This window comes from Emys orbicularis, chromosome 2 (assembly GCF_028017835.1).
Source record: "Emys orbicularis isolate rEmyOrb1 chromosome 2, rEmyOrb1.hap1, whole genome shotgun sequence".
In the NCBI taxonomy this organism is placed as follows: Eukaryota; Metazoa; Chordata; order Testudines; family Emydidae; genus Emys; species Emys orbicularis.
The window spans coordinates 233647759-233660391 of record NC_088684.1 but is presented as its reverse complement, the minus strand read 5'-3'; positions in this window follow the sequence as shown (position 1 = coordinate 233660391).

Genomic DNA, 12633 nt, shown 5'->3' with positions numbered 1-12633 from the left:
GCCATCTCTTCTATAGGGGCTTTCCCAGTTTTTCAACTGAGACAAACATGAATGAGTCCAAAAGATTCCATTTGCTGTAGAAAAATTAGAAATGGTTGTGTTCATAGATCATCGTTCTGCAAACCCATCCACCAAGGCTGCATTTTTCTGCCACAACATTAAGATATTTTATCAAGGTTTTTGGTTGGTTGTAAAACAAGCGAGGGCAACAGAAGTCTTTCATCTTTAAGCCAAGGCATCCCGCTGATACTGTAATTGATTGTATTTGTTCACTCACCTATATCATTTGTTTTTATTCATATAGCAGCATAGCACAGCTTACGGAAAGTTTATTACTGACACTAAGACACATCAGCTGGTTTAAAAGATTTTATTTGTTACAGTGTGTCACTTCACTACTTTTGCTGAATTTGAATTAGTGTTATAAAAAACTTGACTGATCCACCAATAACCGCCCACACACAAACATACCCCGGGATAAATTAAAACTTAATTGGCTAAAATATTTTGTGATGTGATTCAGCTGCCATCAGTAGAGTTAAACCAGAGATGATTTATTTCAATTTTATAAATTCCTAATACAGGTGTATCATGATCAGTGAAATCAAAGTCAGAGGGCCAATGTTTCCTGGCCGGGGGGGGGGGGGGGGGGGAAGACACGACAGCAGTGGAACAGGGAGCTAGGCTGGAAGTAGCTCAGTAGCTTGGACAGAGCAGTCCACAGGGCCAGGCAGGGTTGCCAGGTGTCCGGTTTTCGACCAGAGTGCCCAGTCAAAAAGGGACCCTGGCAGCTCTCATCAGCACCACTGACTGGGCCATTAAAAGTCCAGTCGGCAGCGCAGCAGGGCTTAAGCAGGCTCCCTGCCTGCCTTGGCTCTGTGCGGCTCCCGGAAGCGGCCGGCATGTCCCTGCAGCCCCTAGGGATTGTCTGGAGCCCCTAGGGTTCTGGAGAAATTAAACAGAATTCTATATGCTTGACTTTAAAAGGGCTATACAACTTAATACAGAATTGTCTCCATGCTATAAAACGTTATAGTCTGGTTTAAATATTCTATAGGAAGCTTCATTCTTTATTACATTCTATAGGGCTTTTCCATAAAGGATAACCCACCAAACCATAATCATTTAAGAATTCTGGGATTACAAGTAACAGGAGCAAGAGGGTGTGTGGCAGGTCAAACAGACAGAAAGGGCTAGACCCTTGGAATTTTGGAAGATGGAGAAAAAAAAGCTAGGTTTTTATCTCAGCCACATTGACAGTGTTGGTCATATACTGTTCTTTGAGGTGAAGAAAAACACTTCTCCATGGATCAGCCAGCAAAGAGCTCTTGTGTAGCGAGAAGCAATCTGATTTGCTCAGTCCCTTGCCAAAAGGGTTTGCCTCAAAGTAAATACAAAAAAAAAAGTGAGCTGTTTGCTCAAACTCTGGAGACACCCCTTAACACAACTGGCTCCTTCCAAGTCTCTCCACAGTCTTTTGGGAAGGCTCCATATACATCCACCCCAATTTTCTCGCAGACCTTGCCAGAATCCCATGCTATCAGCCCAGCTACCCTGGGAACTGCAATTCCCAGTAGCCTCTGAGATAATTTTCATCCTCACTGCTAAGGGGTAGGGCCCTACCAAATTCACAGCCATGAAAAACACGTCACGGACCGTGAAATCTGGTCTCCCCCTATGAAATTTGGTCTTTTTATTTGGTCATTTATCCTATACTACACAGATTTCATGGGGGAGACCAGTGTTTCTCAAACTGGGGGTCCTGACCTAAAAGGGAGTTGCAGGGAGGTTGCAAGGTTGTTTTAGGGGATCACAGTATTGCCACCCTTACTTCTGTGCTGCCTTCAGAGCTGGGCAGCCGGAGAGTGGCAGCTGTTGGCCAGGTGCCCAGGTCTACAGGCAGCACCCAGCCGGCAGCAACACAGAAGGGTGGCAATATCATACCGTGCCTTACTTCTGTGCTGCTGCCTTCAGAGCTGGGCGGCCAGAGAGTGGTGGCTGCTGACTGAGGGCCCAGCTCCGCAGGCAGCAGCACAGAAGTAAGGGTCGCAATACTGTACCGTGCCATCCTTACTTCTGCACTGCTGCTGGCGGCGGCTCTGCCTTCAGAGCTGGGCTCCCAGCCAGCAGCCACCACTCTCCAGCTGCCCAGCTCTGAAGGCAGGACCTCTGCCAGCACCAGCGCAGAAGTAAGGGTAGCAGTACTGCAACCCCCCCTACAATAACTTTGTGACCCCCCACAACTCCTTTTTGGGTCAGGACCCCTATAATTACAAAACCTGTGAAATTTCAGATTTAAATAGCTGAAATTGTGAAATTAACAATTTTTAAAATCCTATGACCATGAAATTGACCAAAAGGGACCATGAATTTGGTAGGGCCCTACTGAGGGGAAAGGGAAGTTCAGCCACCCTGCTCATGCAGTTCCAGTTTCAGGGCCTTAAAGTAGTTAGGAACATGGGGCTTTCCCAGACTGCCTTCCCAACATCACTTCCTCTCCCTGGAGACCACATCCTCTATTTTAGAGGTATTATTCCTGTAACTGGGTGGTACTGGTCCAGGAGAGTTCTCCTAATCTTCAAAGGGTCGGAACACCTTGCTACAGAGGCCAATTTTTTTTTAATTGACTCTTTGAAAAGTTGCCCTATAGAAAGTGGGTCTGTCCTATACCAAGTAGCAGTCATGGACTCATAACGTCCCAGTACGGTGATCAGGCAAATACGCAGATGGCATAATGGGGATGGGGAAGATTTCTTGGGCTCCATTCCCTCCCTTGAGCACCAGGCCCACTGTTGGTAAATCACTTCCAGATCTGTTGGGATGAAAGGCACTAAATAACATGTTGGTTATTTATTTTCTCTCTGTGTTAGCATTTTCAAAGGCCTAGAGAATGCCAGTGTCGCAGAAGAAATAATGAAAACACAAAAGCAAGTAAGATTTTTCTCAGGGTCAACATGACCTGCTTACAAAACAAGCATCATCCCATCCAGTGTAGATTAGCAAGGTATTTATACCCATATCTCATTTGGCTATACTGCTAGCATGCTTGTGTGATAAATGGGAGATATAAGAAGTACTTCATGCTCTCCAGAAGGGCCCAGGGTTTCCCCACAGTGACTTCATGCAAAGTGTCTTCATGTCCTTGTTTTATGTTGTGCAGAAGTTTTCTTAACATTTGACAGACTGTAGTTCTAACAATCTGGCCAAAATGAACTGAAGGAAGGCAGAGCTTGGTGCTTTGCTATAGTGTAGGGTTATCAGAACATCTTCATTTACACAACAGAAATGTTGCTATTCTTATGCATATTTTTCCACCTATTGTGGAATGTTATGCTCTTATCTAACTAATAAAACAGAGCAGAACTTCATTAATCCATACTCTAATGAACTGCATATTTTGTAACCTGCACAAAAATGTGGCGGTTCCTCCCTCTCTAGAAAGATTTAATAGCAGACACTATTCTAAAGTCTCATCACTAAAATTTAATTATTTTACAAAATATATTATGTGGTACCATATTTACCAGTATATAGTGGTCACCACTAAAATGTTGACACTCATTGTCTGAAAGTAATTAGAGCTCCTGCAGTGTTACAGGAATTCCCTATACCACTGTGCAAAGGCTACTTACTTTACATTTGCAACCACAGTGTACTATGAAGTTTTATGAATAATTAAACCCAAGTACAGTTGGCAAAATAAATGAACAAATAATGTTTTGTGATGCATTATCCTTGTGGGAAGTAACAGAGGGTCCTGTGGCACCTTTAAGACTAACAGAAGTATTGGAGCATAAGCTTTCGTGGGTGAATGCCCACTTCATCAGACGCAAGTTGTCTTTGTAGAACCAATGTGAATGAAATTGTTTTTAGTTATTCACTGTACCATTGTAACTTCTGTTCACCATTTCATTACACTTGCCATTTTGCCTACATTGTAACATTGTAACTTCGGTGCAATATTGTAATTCAAAACCCATTTTAAAATGCTAACTCCATTTTGTAGAAGGCTTGTGCTGCAGCCTCCATTTTTGCAAGCCATACTGTAATTTTATTAGTCTAGTTGAGATGTGTGAATGAGGTATGTATGGGTGATAGAATCAACCTCCAGCACCAGCCCGTCCTGATGAGATAAAGTTCAAATACCAACGGCTGAAGAACTAGACAACAGCCCTAACTCAAGCAAGAAGCATCCACCCTAAAAAGAAAAAAAAAACAGAAGGAAGATCAAAGCCAGGTCCCAGGCTGACAGTCACGCCTGCAATTGATGGGTGATCAAGCACCAAACCCAGAGGCGGCGTGACACAGCAAGACCTAGAGACTTTGAATCCAAACTAAAAGCCTATAAAAAAGGAAGGGTGAGATGAGAGACTTTGGGTAACGTTCTGCTATCAACATCAAGGAGCATCGGTGCGCGCCCGACAGAGACCCGGCTCCTCCTCGTGCTCAGCTTTCCTGGCCAGTTAGCTGCCACGAGCTCCGATCCCAAGCTGCGAACTCAAACTACAATCAGGACTGGTAACTATCCAGCAGCTGCAGAACATTTTGGTGTGTGTGTGTAAGTGTATGTGTATAAGCATTAAGGTATTTGCTAATAGTTACAGATTAATAATAAATGTGGCATCTTTATCTTGTCCCCTTTAATAAGATCCTTCCAGTTTTTATTGGTATAACATCTTGCGTCTGATGAAGTGGGCATTCACCCACGAAAGCTTATGCTTCAATACTTCTGTTAGTCTTAAAGGTGCCACAGGACCCTCTGTTACTTTTTACAGATTCAGACTAACACGGCTACCCCTCTGATACTATCCTTGTGGGGGGGTTTGTGTTTCTTTTTTTAAACCCTGTTTGTTCATTCCTGGCTAATTCACAAAATTCAGTAATTTGTAATAGGTTGTCATTAGTGTAAATTAGTAAGATCGTGCCAGAGTCATTAGTCTGAGAAAAAGATGCATAAATGCAAGCTAAGCTGACTTGTTTTGATTTGGCTCTTACAAACTGCACTGAATTGGGGAACTATATGTTCAAAGTTCTTGGAAGTCTGAAGACACTTAGATACCATGGTGGTGGGTGCTGTGTAATAGTCAAGATTGGGGGACCTGCAGTGTTAAGTGCAGTCGCTGACCCAGTTTACAATCTAATCTAAAACAAGGCTCAACAAGTGGCTGTAACAGACAAAAAGGGGAACAGTGATACTGTTAGATAGATACACAAAGGAATATAGAGCCTCACATCTAAATTGTAGCTTCAAATCCATCTCAGATCAGTAAAGTCCAAAAGCTCTGATCAACCGATTATCATTAACTAGCCTACCTGATGTGACTCAGATGCTCCCACTGCTGCTGTAGTTTTAGTTCTTTCCTCCTGGTCCACAGGATATAGGTTGACAACATTCAGTTTGCTAAACACAAGAGACCAAATTGTGCTCTATTACGCGGATACAATCCACTGAAATAGAAGGGGTTACAGCAAAAGAATTTGGCCATGGTATTGCCAAACAATCCTTAGAAATGTGTATCTATCATAGTGTTTTTTATCATAGCGTTACTTCAGATGCACACTAGTTTGGGCTCCAAAATGTTTGCAAGTGTTATTTATCCCATCGCAGAATGTTGAGTGTACAAACTGCTTGGGTGGCACCAAAAATTTAATGCAAATTGAGGAGCTGGGGTGAGCAAATCAGGGAGACCTGCTCACAGTTCATTAGAAATGAAGGTTAGGATAGTCACGGTTCAGATGGCTGGGATTCTACTGTATTTTGGGCTATGGAATCAACCAATTCTCCATTTCTGCAACAAAAACTTCTGTGCTTTCTCCCAAGCTGCCCTTCATGTTCACAAGTTGGAAAAGCTCTGTCAAAATCTGTAAGTCACCATCCTGTCTTCCTTCAAGTCTTTCCTCAAAACTCACCTCTTCTGGAATGCATGGAATGGAGTACAACCTGATAATGGCTAGGCAGGTGAAGAGCAGTGGTCATTACTACTGGACAGCTGAGACTTGTGTACATCCAATTATTTGTCACCTCATCTCTCCCACCCCCGCTTCTTGTGTCTTCTGTTATGTTTTGTCTCTTAGACTGTACGTTGTTTGGGGAAAGGACTGTCATTTATTATATGTTTGTACAGTGCCTAGCATAATGGGTCCAAATGTGGTTGAGGCCTTAAGGTGCTATTCCAACACAAATGTTGTTAATAATAAATAATAATACTAATTATTAATAATACATCATTAATTATTAATAGGTGAATGCCCATCTTGAAAGACTGTACATTTAAAATAGCAGAAAGTAAGTGAATTAAAATGGACACGACTCATTTTGTCAGGGATCTAGATTGTCTTTTTTGGGAGAACCGACCTCAACAAAATTTCATCCACATATTACAGATGTGGTGTCCAGGATAGAACTGGGCAGAAATTTTTGAACAAAAAATTTTTTCACTGAAAAATGCACAGTTGGGTCAGCTGAAACATTTTGCTAATTCCTGTAGAATCCGCTCAATTCTTTCAGCGGAAAAAAGATTCAGAACATGGTAAGCATTTCATTTTGACATTGTTGAAATGAAATGTTTCGTTTTCCGTTCAAAATGACTTTTCATTTCAAATTGTGCTTCACTTTTATTTTTTTTAAAGGTTAAAAAAAAAAAAAAAAAAAAAACCTTAAATGAAACAAAATATTTTGTTTTGGGTCAAATGAAACATTGTTTTTAGACCAAAAGAAATTTTCTTTGACTTTTTCATTTTGCTGAAATATGTTGAAAAAAAATGTATTTTGAACCAGAAAATTGGCTATTAACACAGCTCTTCTCTAAGAACTTGCCAGCTATTTTCAGGATGCATGCAGTCAGTCACTGATTGTTGTTCATATTATTATACTGCCTAGGAGCCCCAATCAGAGACCAGGACCCCTTTGTGGTAGGCAGCATACCAACACAGAACAAAAAGATCAATCCTGTCCCAAAGAGTTTACAATCTAAGTATAAGACTAGAGACAACGGATGGGTACAGACAGACCAGGGAGAAAAAGAAAACAATGAGATAATATTGGTCAGCATGATGAGAGGCAGTGATCTCGACACTCCAGCAGCCTAACCATTGTCAAGTTTTTTGTAGGCATCATGTCAATGGAAAGTTTTGAGGCCGGGATTTGAAGGTGGCTAATGGGTAAATTAGTGGATGTTTTTAGGGAGTAACTCCCAAGCATGAGGGGCAGTATGGGAGAATGCAAAAAGGTGTTTGTTTGAAAATTTAACAAGTAGGCAATGGAGGCTGACTTCATGGACCAAACAGAGGTCAGTGTCAATAGCAAATGAAAGTGGGGATCAACCGTGAAGGACCTTGGAAGTAAAGACAAGCAGATTATATTTGATGTAATAAAGGGGGAGTCAGTGAAGGGATGCAAATAGGGTGACCAGATCACCACACTAAAAAATCGGGACACATTGGGGTGCCATAAGCCCCGCCCACAATCCACCAGGGGAGGAGGAGCGGGGATGCAGCATGCTGGGGGGGAGGGGGAGTAAGGCGGCGAGGAGGGGGGAGCTTGGCTGCAATTTTTCCCCGTGGGTGCTCCAACCCTGGAGCACCCACGGAGTCGGCACCTCCCTCCCAATCGCCTCCTTACCTGAATATCGGGACAAATGGCATCCCGGTCGTACATTGATCGGGACGTGGGACAAAGGGTTAAATATCGGGACATCTGGTCACCCTAGATGCAAAGAAAGGACTGACATGGTCAAAACAACAGGCTAGGAAAGTGACCTTGGCAGAGCATTCTGAAGGGATATGAGTGGGACAAGACTGCATTTGTCAAGTCCAGCAAGAAGGATGTTGCAGTAAGTGAGACATGAAATGATGAGAGTTTGGGTCACTGGAGAAAATAAAGACTTTCTTAAAGCCTCTAAAGCAGGGATCAGAAACCTTTGGCACGCGGCCTGCCAGGGTAAGCCCCCTGGCAGGCGGGCTGGTTTGTTTACATGCCGCTGTGACAGGCTGGATCACAGAAACCCCCTTGGGAGCTACCACCCAATGTGCAAAGACTACCTCTGCTTCTGTTTTCCCTGCCAGCTCAGGACTCCAGCACCCTGTCTTGCTGAGCCAGACACTCCCGTCTGGCTCCAGACACAGTCCCAGGGTCTGAATCACTTGTCCCAAAGCTGCAAGTTTACCTGAAAACAGGTCACAGTAGTGTGCTTGTCTTTAGCACTCCGATGCCCAACTCCCAATGGGGTCTAAACCCAGATAAATCCGTTTTGCCCTGCATAAAGCTTATGCAGGGCAAACTCATAAATTGTTCGCCCTCTATAACACTGATAGAGAGATATGCACAGTTGTTTGCTCCCTCAGGTATTAATACATACTCTGAGTAAATTACTAAATAAAAAGTGATTTTATTAAATACAGACAGTAGGATTTAATTGGTTCCAAGTAGTAACAGACAGAACAAAGTAAGTCACCTAGCAAAATAAAATAAAATGCGCAAATCTATGTCTAATCAAACTAAATACAGATAATCTCACCCTCAGAGATGCTTCAGTAAGTTTTTTCTCAGACTGGACACCTTCCAGGCCTGGGCACAATTCTTTCCCCAGTACAGCTCTTGTTGCAGCTCAGGTGATAGCTAGGGGATTCTTCATGATGGCTCCTCTCTCTCTCTGTTCTCTTCCACCCCTTTATATATCTTTTGCATAAGGCGGGAACCCTTTGTCCCTCTGGGTTTCCACCCCCCCCTCACTGGAAAAGAACCAGGTTAAAGATGGATTCCAGTTCAGGTGACATGATCACATGTCACTGCAAGACTTCATTGCCCACTTGCCAGCACACACATATACAGGAAGGCTAACAGGTAAACACAACCATCTGCAGACAATGGTCCTGGTTAATGGGAGTCATCAAGATTCCAAACCATCATTAATGGCCCACACTTTACATAATTACAATAGGCCCTCAGAGTTACATTTTGTATTTCTAGTTTTAGATACAAGAGTGGTACATTTATACAAATCAGATGATCATACTCAGTAGATTATAAGCTTTGTAATGATACCTTACAAGAGACCTTTTGCATGAAGCATATCCCAGTTAAGTTATAGTCACTTATTACCATATTTTCTCTAAAACTATCCCAGTTACATTATATTGACTTATTATCAAGTTTTTATAAAACCATATAGACTGCACAACGGCACAGCCGCGTCCACAGGTTCGGCCAATTGCAGCTCCCACTGGCCATGGTTCACCGCTCCAGGCTGCTCGAAAGCAATGTGTAATTTTTTTTCTAGCAAAGAGATCTCTTACCATTCTTTTTATATCTGAATATTTTAGATAAATAACCTGTTGCTCATAAGATAGCTCTTGATCACTTAAGTTATCCTTTTTACACTTTTAAATAATCGTTATATTTTGCATTTCAATGGGACTTGCCACTTTAGGGGGCCAGTTCTGCCAGTGAGACTATTTATAGAGTAACATACTACTTAATGCACCAGTTTTAACGGGACCATGTGATGGGGTTTACAGACTCCAGGCTCAGATAAAAGGAGTGATGGAACAGTACTGGGCCAAGAAGGCTCCAATCTTCAGCAGCTGCCGGGCATGCTCTCTATGGAGGACCTGCTTAAAAGGGAGTTCTGGCAGTCCAGCATGGGGGAGCATGGAGGAGAGACTGGCTTCAAGAAAGCAGACAGGCTGTAGCCACTGAGGCAAAGCAATTTACAGGGGAAGGACTGGGACTGTGAGTAAGAGTAGGCTGGGATCCCCTTCCCCCGCTAAGTGGGGGACAACTGGACTTGGAGAGTGAGCTAAGAAGCATCCCCACCATCCCCTTCAGCTGAAGCCCTGAACTACTGAGACAGTAAGCAGAAGGCTGGACCATGCCCCAAACTGAAGGGAAACAGGGAAGGTAGGAAGCGGCTTAGGGGAGGCTTAGAGAGGCAGCCAGAAGGAACTGAGCCACCCCTCACCTCTCTTCCCTTGGGCCCTGGGCAGTAGTGTAGGTAGCGGGGTGCAGGGGAAGTCGCCGCTTCCCCACCTTTCCAAAAGCAGCCGGGGGGGGCACAGCATGCGGCCCGGCAGCCGCGGCCGGAGGAGGGGGGGGGGGGGCGTTGCCGGAGGAGTGAGGGGGCAGGGCCGGCTTTAGCCCCGCGCCAAGAGGGCCCCGCAGCAGCTGTCCACCCCGCCCCCAGCTCACTTCCCCCTCCTCCCCTTCCCTGAATGCTCCGCCCCCCTGTTCCTCCCCCTCCCCTGCTTCCCACGAATCAAATGTTCGCGGGAAGCCTGAAACAGGCAGGCAGGCAGCAGGTAAGCTGGGGGGGGGGGGCGGCGGCAGGGCGCGAGGAGGCGCGGCCCAGTCCGGCCCCCCCGGCCGAGCGGCTCCCTCCGGCGGCCGGCCCCGGCCAAGAGGCTCTGGCCCCGGCGGCCCGGCTCGGCTCGGGCCCTGGGGCGCCGGCCCCGGTTCTGGCCGAGCGCACCAGCCCCGGCCGAGCACCCCCGGCCCTGGCAGCTCCGGCTCCGGCCCTAGCAGCTCCAGCCCGGACCCAAGCCCCACGACCCCGGCCGGAGCGCGGCCCGATTCCTGGGGGCAGGGCTTCCCGGAATCAGGCCTCGCTCTTGCTAAAGCTGGCCCTGCGAGGGGGGGCGCAGGCTGGCGGCCCGCAGCGCGGCCGGCAGCCATGGGGGGCGCAGCATGGCAGCCGGCAGCCGCGGCCGGAGGAGCGAGGGGGGGGCCCCTACGGGGGTGGCATGGCAGGGCCGGAGGAGCCATGGGGGGGGAGTGGCGATGCGGCCAGAGGAGAAGCCAAGGGGGCGTGGCCAGAGGAGGAGCCAAGGGGGGGGCGCCTTTTTTATGTTTGCTCCCCCTCCTCTTAGAAGCTGGCTACGCCACTGGCCCTGGGTCCCCCTACCCTTCCCTCTTCCCCCTACTTTCTGAGAGATCCTGGACCAGGAGGACTCTGGGGGGTGGGAGTGATGAACTGTGGGGTGGCTGCCAGGCCCCCAGACTGCCTGAAAGAGCCACCTCAAGGCTCAGAGAGACTGTTTGGCTGCAGCCTGACCAGAAGGCCTGCTGGCCCATAAGCAAAGCCTGCTACAAAGTGGTGATGAATGTGGGCACTGTATAAGAGATGAGTAAAAGATGGATTTGGATAAGCCATTGAAATGGGTTATGGAACAGCAGCAGCAGCAGATCCAGTTACAGTTGCCCAGCAACAACTCATCAAGGAATTAACAGCCCAGCAAAGAGACCAACAGCAAGGTCTTGTGCAGCAGATGGCCACACTGTTTCACTCGCAGGGTGTGCTGGGGAGTTCGGCAGCAGGCAGCTCTGGCCCAGGCCTGGACCTGAGTCCTCCACTGAAGCTAACAAAAATGGCACCAGGGAACAACCTGGAGATGTTCTTGGTAACCTTTGAAAGTGTGGCCACACTGGCTTGCTTGCCTGCAGAGAGCTGGGCCACTCTGCTAGTGCCCTGCTTGACAGAAGTGGCCCAGGCTGCGTACTGGGGTCTCAATGTGACAGCTGCACCCTCGACTGAAGGTGGCCATCCTAGACATGTTTTGATATTTCCAAGACGTACCACAAGCGATTGGGGGGAGGTTCACACCCAGGACATGACCACAGGTTGTGGCCCAGTGCCTAAGAGAACATTGCTTGCGGTGGCTCCAGCCTAGCAAAAGTTGGGAGCCCAAGTAGTCAAAAGAATTGTCCTAGAACAGTTCACAGAGATTCTCTCTGCTGGAGGATGGGAATGGGTGACATGCCACTGTCTTGAAATCCTCTCTGATAACCTGGAGAATTACCAGTTCCTCACAAGGCCCAGAGCAGAAACCTCGTGGGCCAGTCCAGTCCTGCCTCAACTGATCCAGGCAATAGAAAGGACAGCAAGAAAAGGGTGGGCCAGAAGGACCAGGCTATCTCAGCCTAGCAAGGATGTGAGGGAGGTAGATCAAGAATGGCAGGTGGGCATGTGCAGTTCCAGGTGGTACCCCATCAATGGGCCCCCCTCAGCACAGGGGTTTGTTTCACATGTGGGGAGCCTGGACATTTCCATTGCAACTGCCCATACATGTACTGCCTCTATGGCCAGGTATGAGGCCGAATCCAAGGCCTGTAAGAGGAGGCCAAGGCCAACAAAACTAGTAGTGACCATACAGGTCAATAGCATGGATGTGCAAGGACTAATTGACTCAGGGTGCTGCCAGACTCTGGTGAGAGTAAGTCTAGCAGGGCCTGAAACAGTTCCCACAGGCACTGTCTATTTGCAATGCATTCATACGGATGTGCTGTGCTCCCTTACTCCACGGAGAAGGTGCCTCTGAGCATGCAGAACCATCAGATCTGTGTGGCAGTAGCCCTGAACCTGGCATATCTGGTAATAATCGGGCAAGACTGGAGGTTTTTTTAGAGACCTGATGCAGTCTGAGAATGGGGAGCCAGTCTGACACTGGAGACAAGGAAACAGCAGAGCCACAAGCCTTAGCAGGCGAAGGCAAGGAGGAAGACCCAGGACAAGGAGCATGGGCCCCTGCAGATGGCATCTTGGCTGGAGTGGGACGGACTTTCCCCAAGGGGGACAAACAGAAGAAATTAAGTGAGCCGGCAGTGACCAACATATTTTTGGACAAAATGGATTTTGTTGA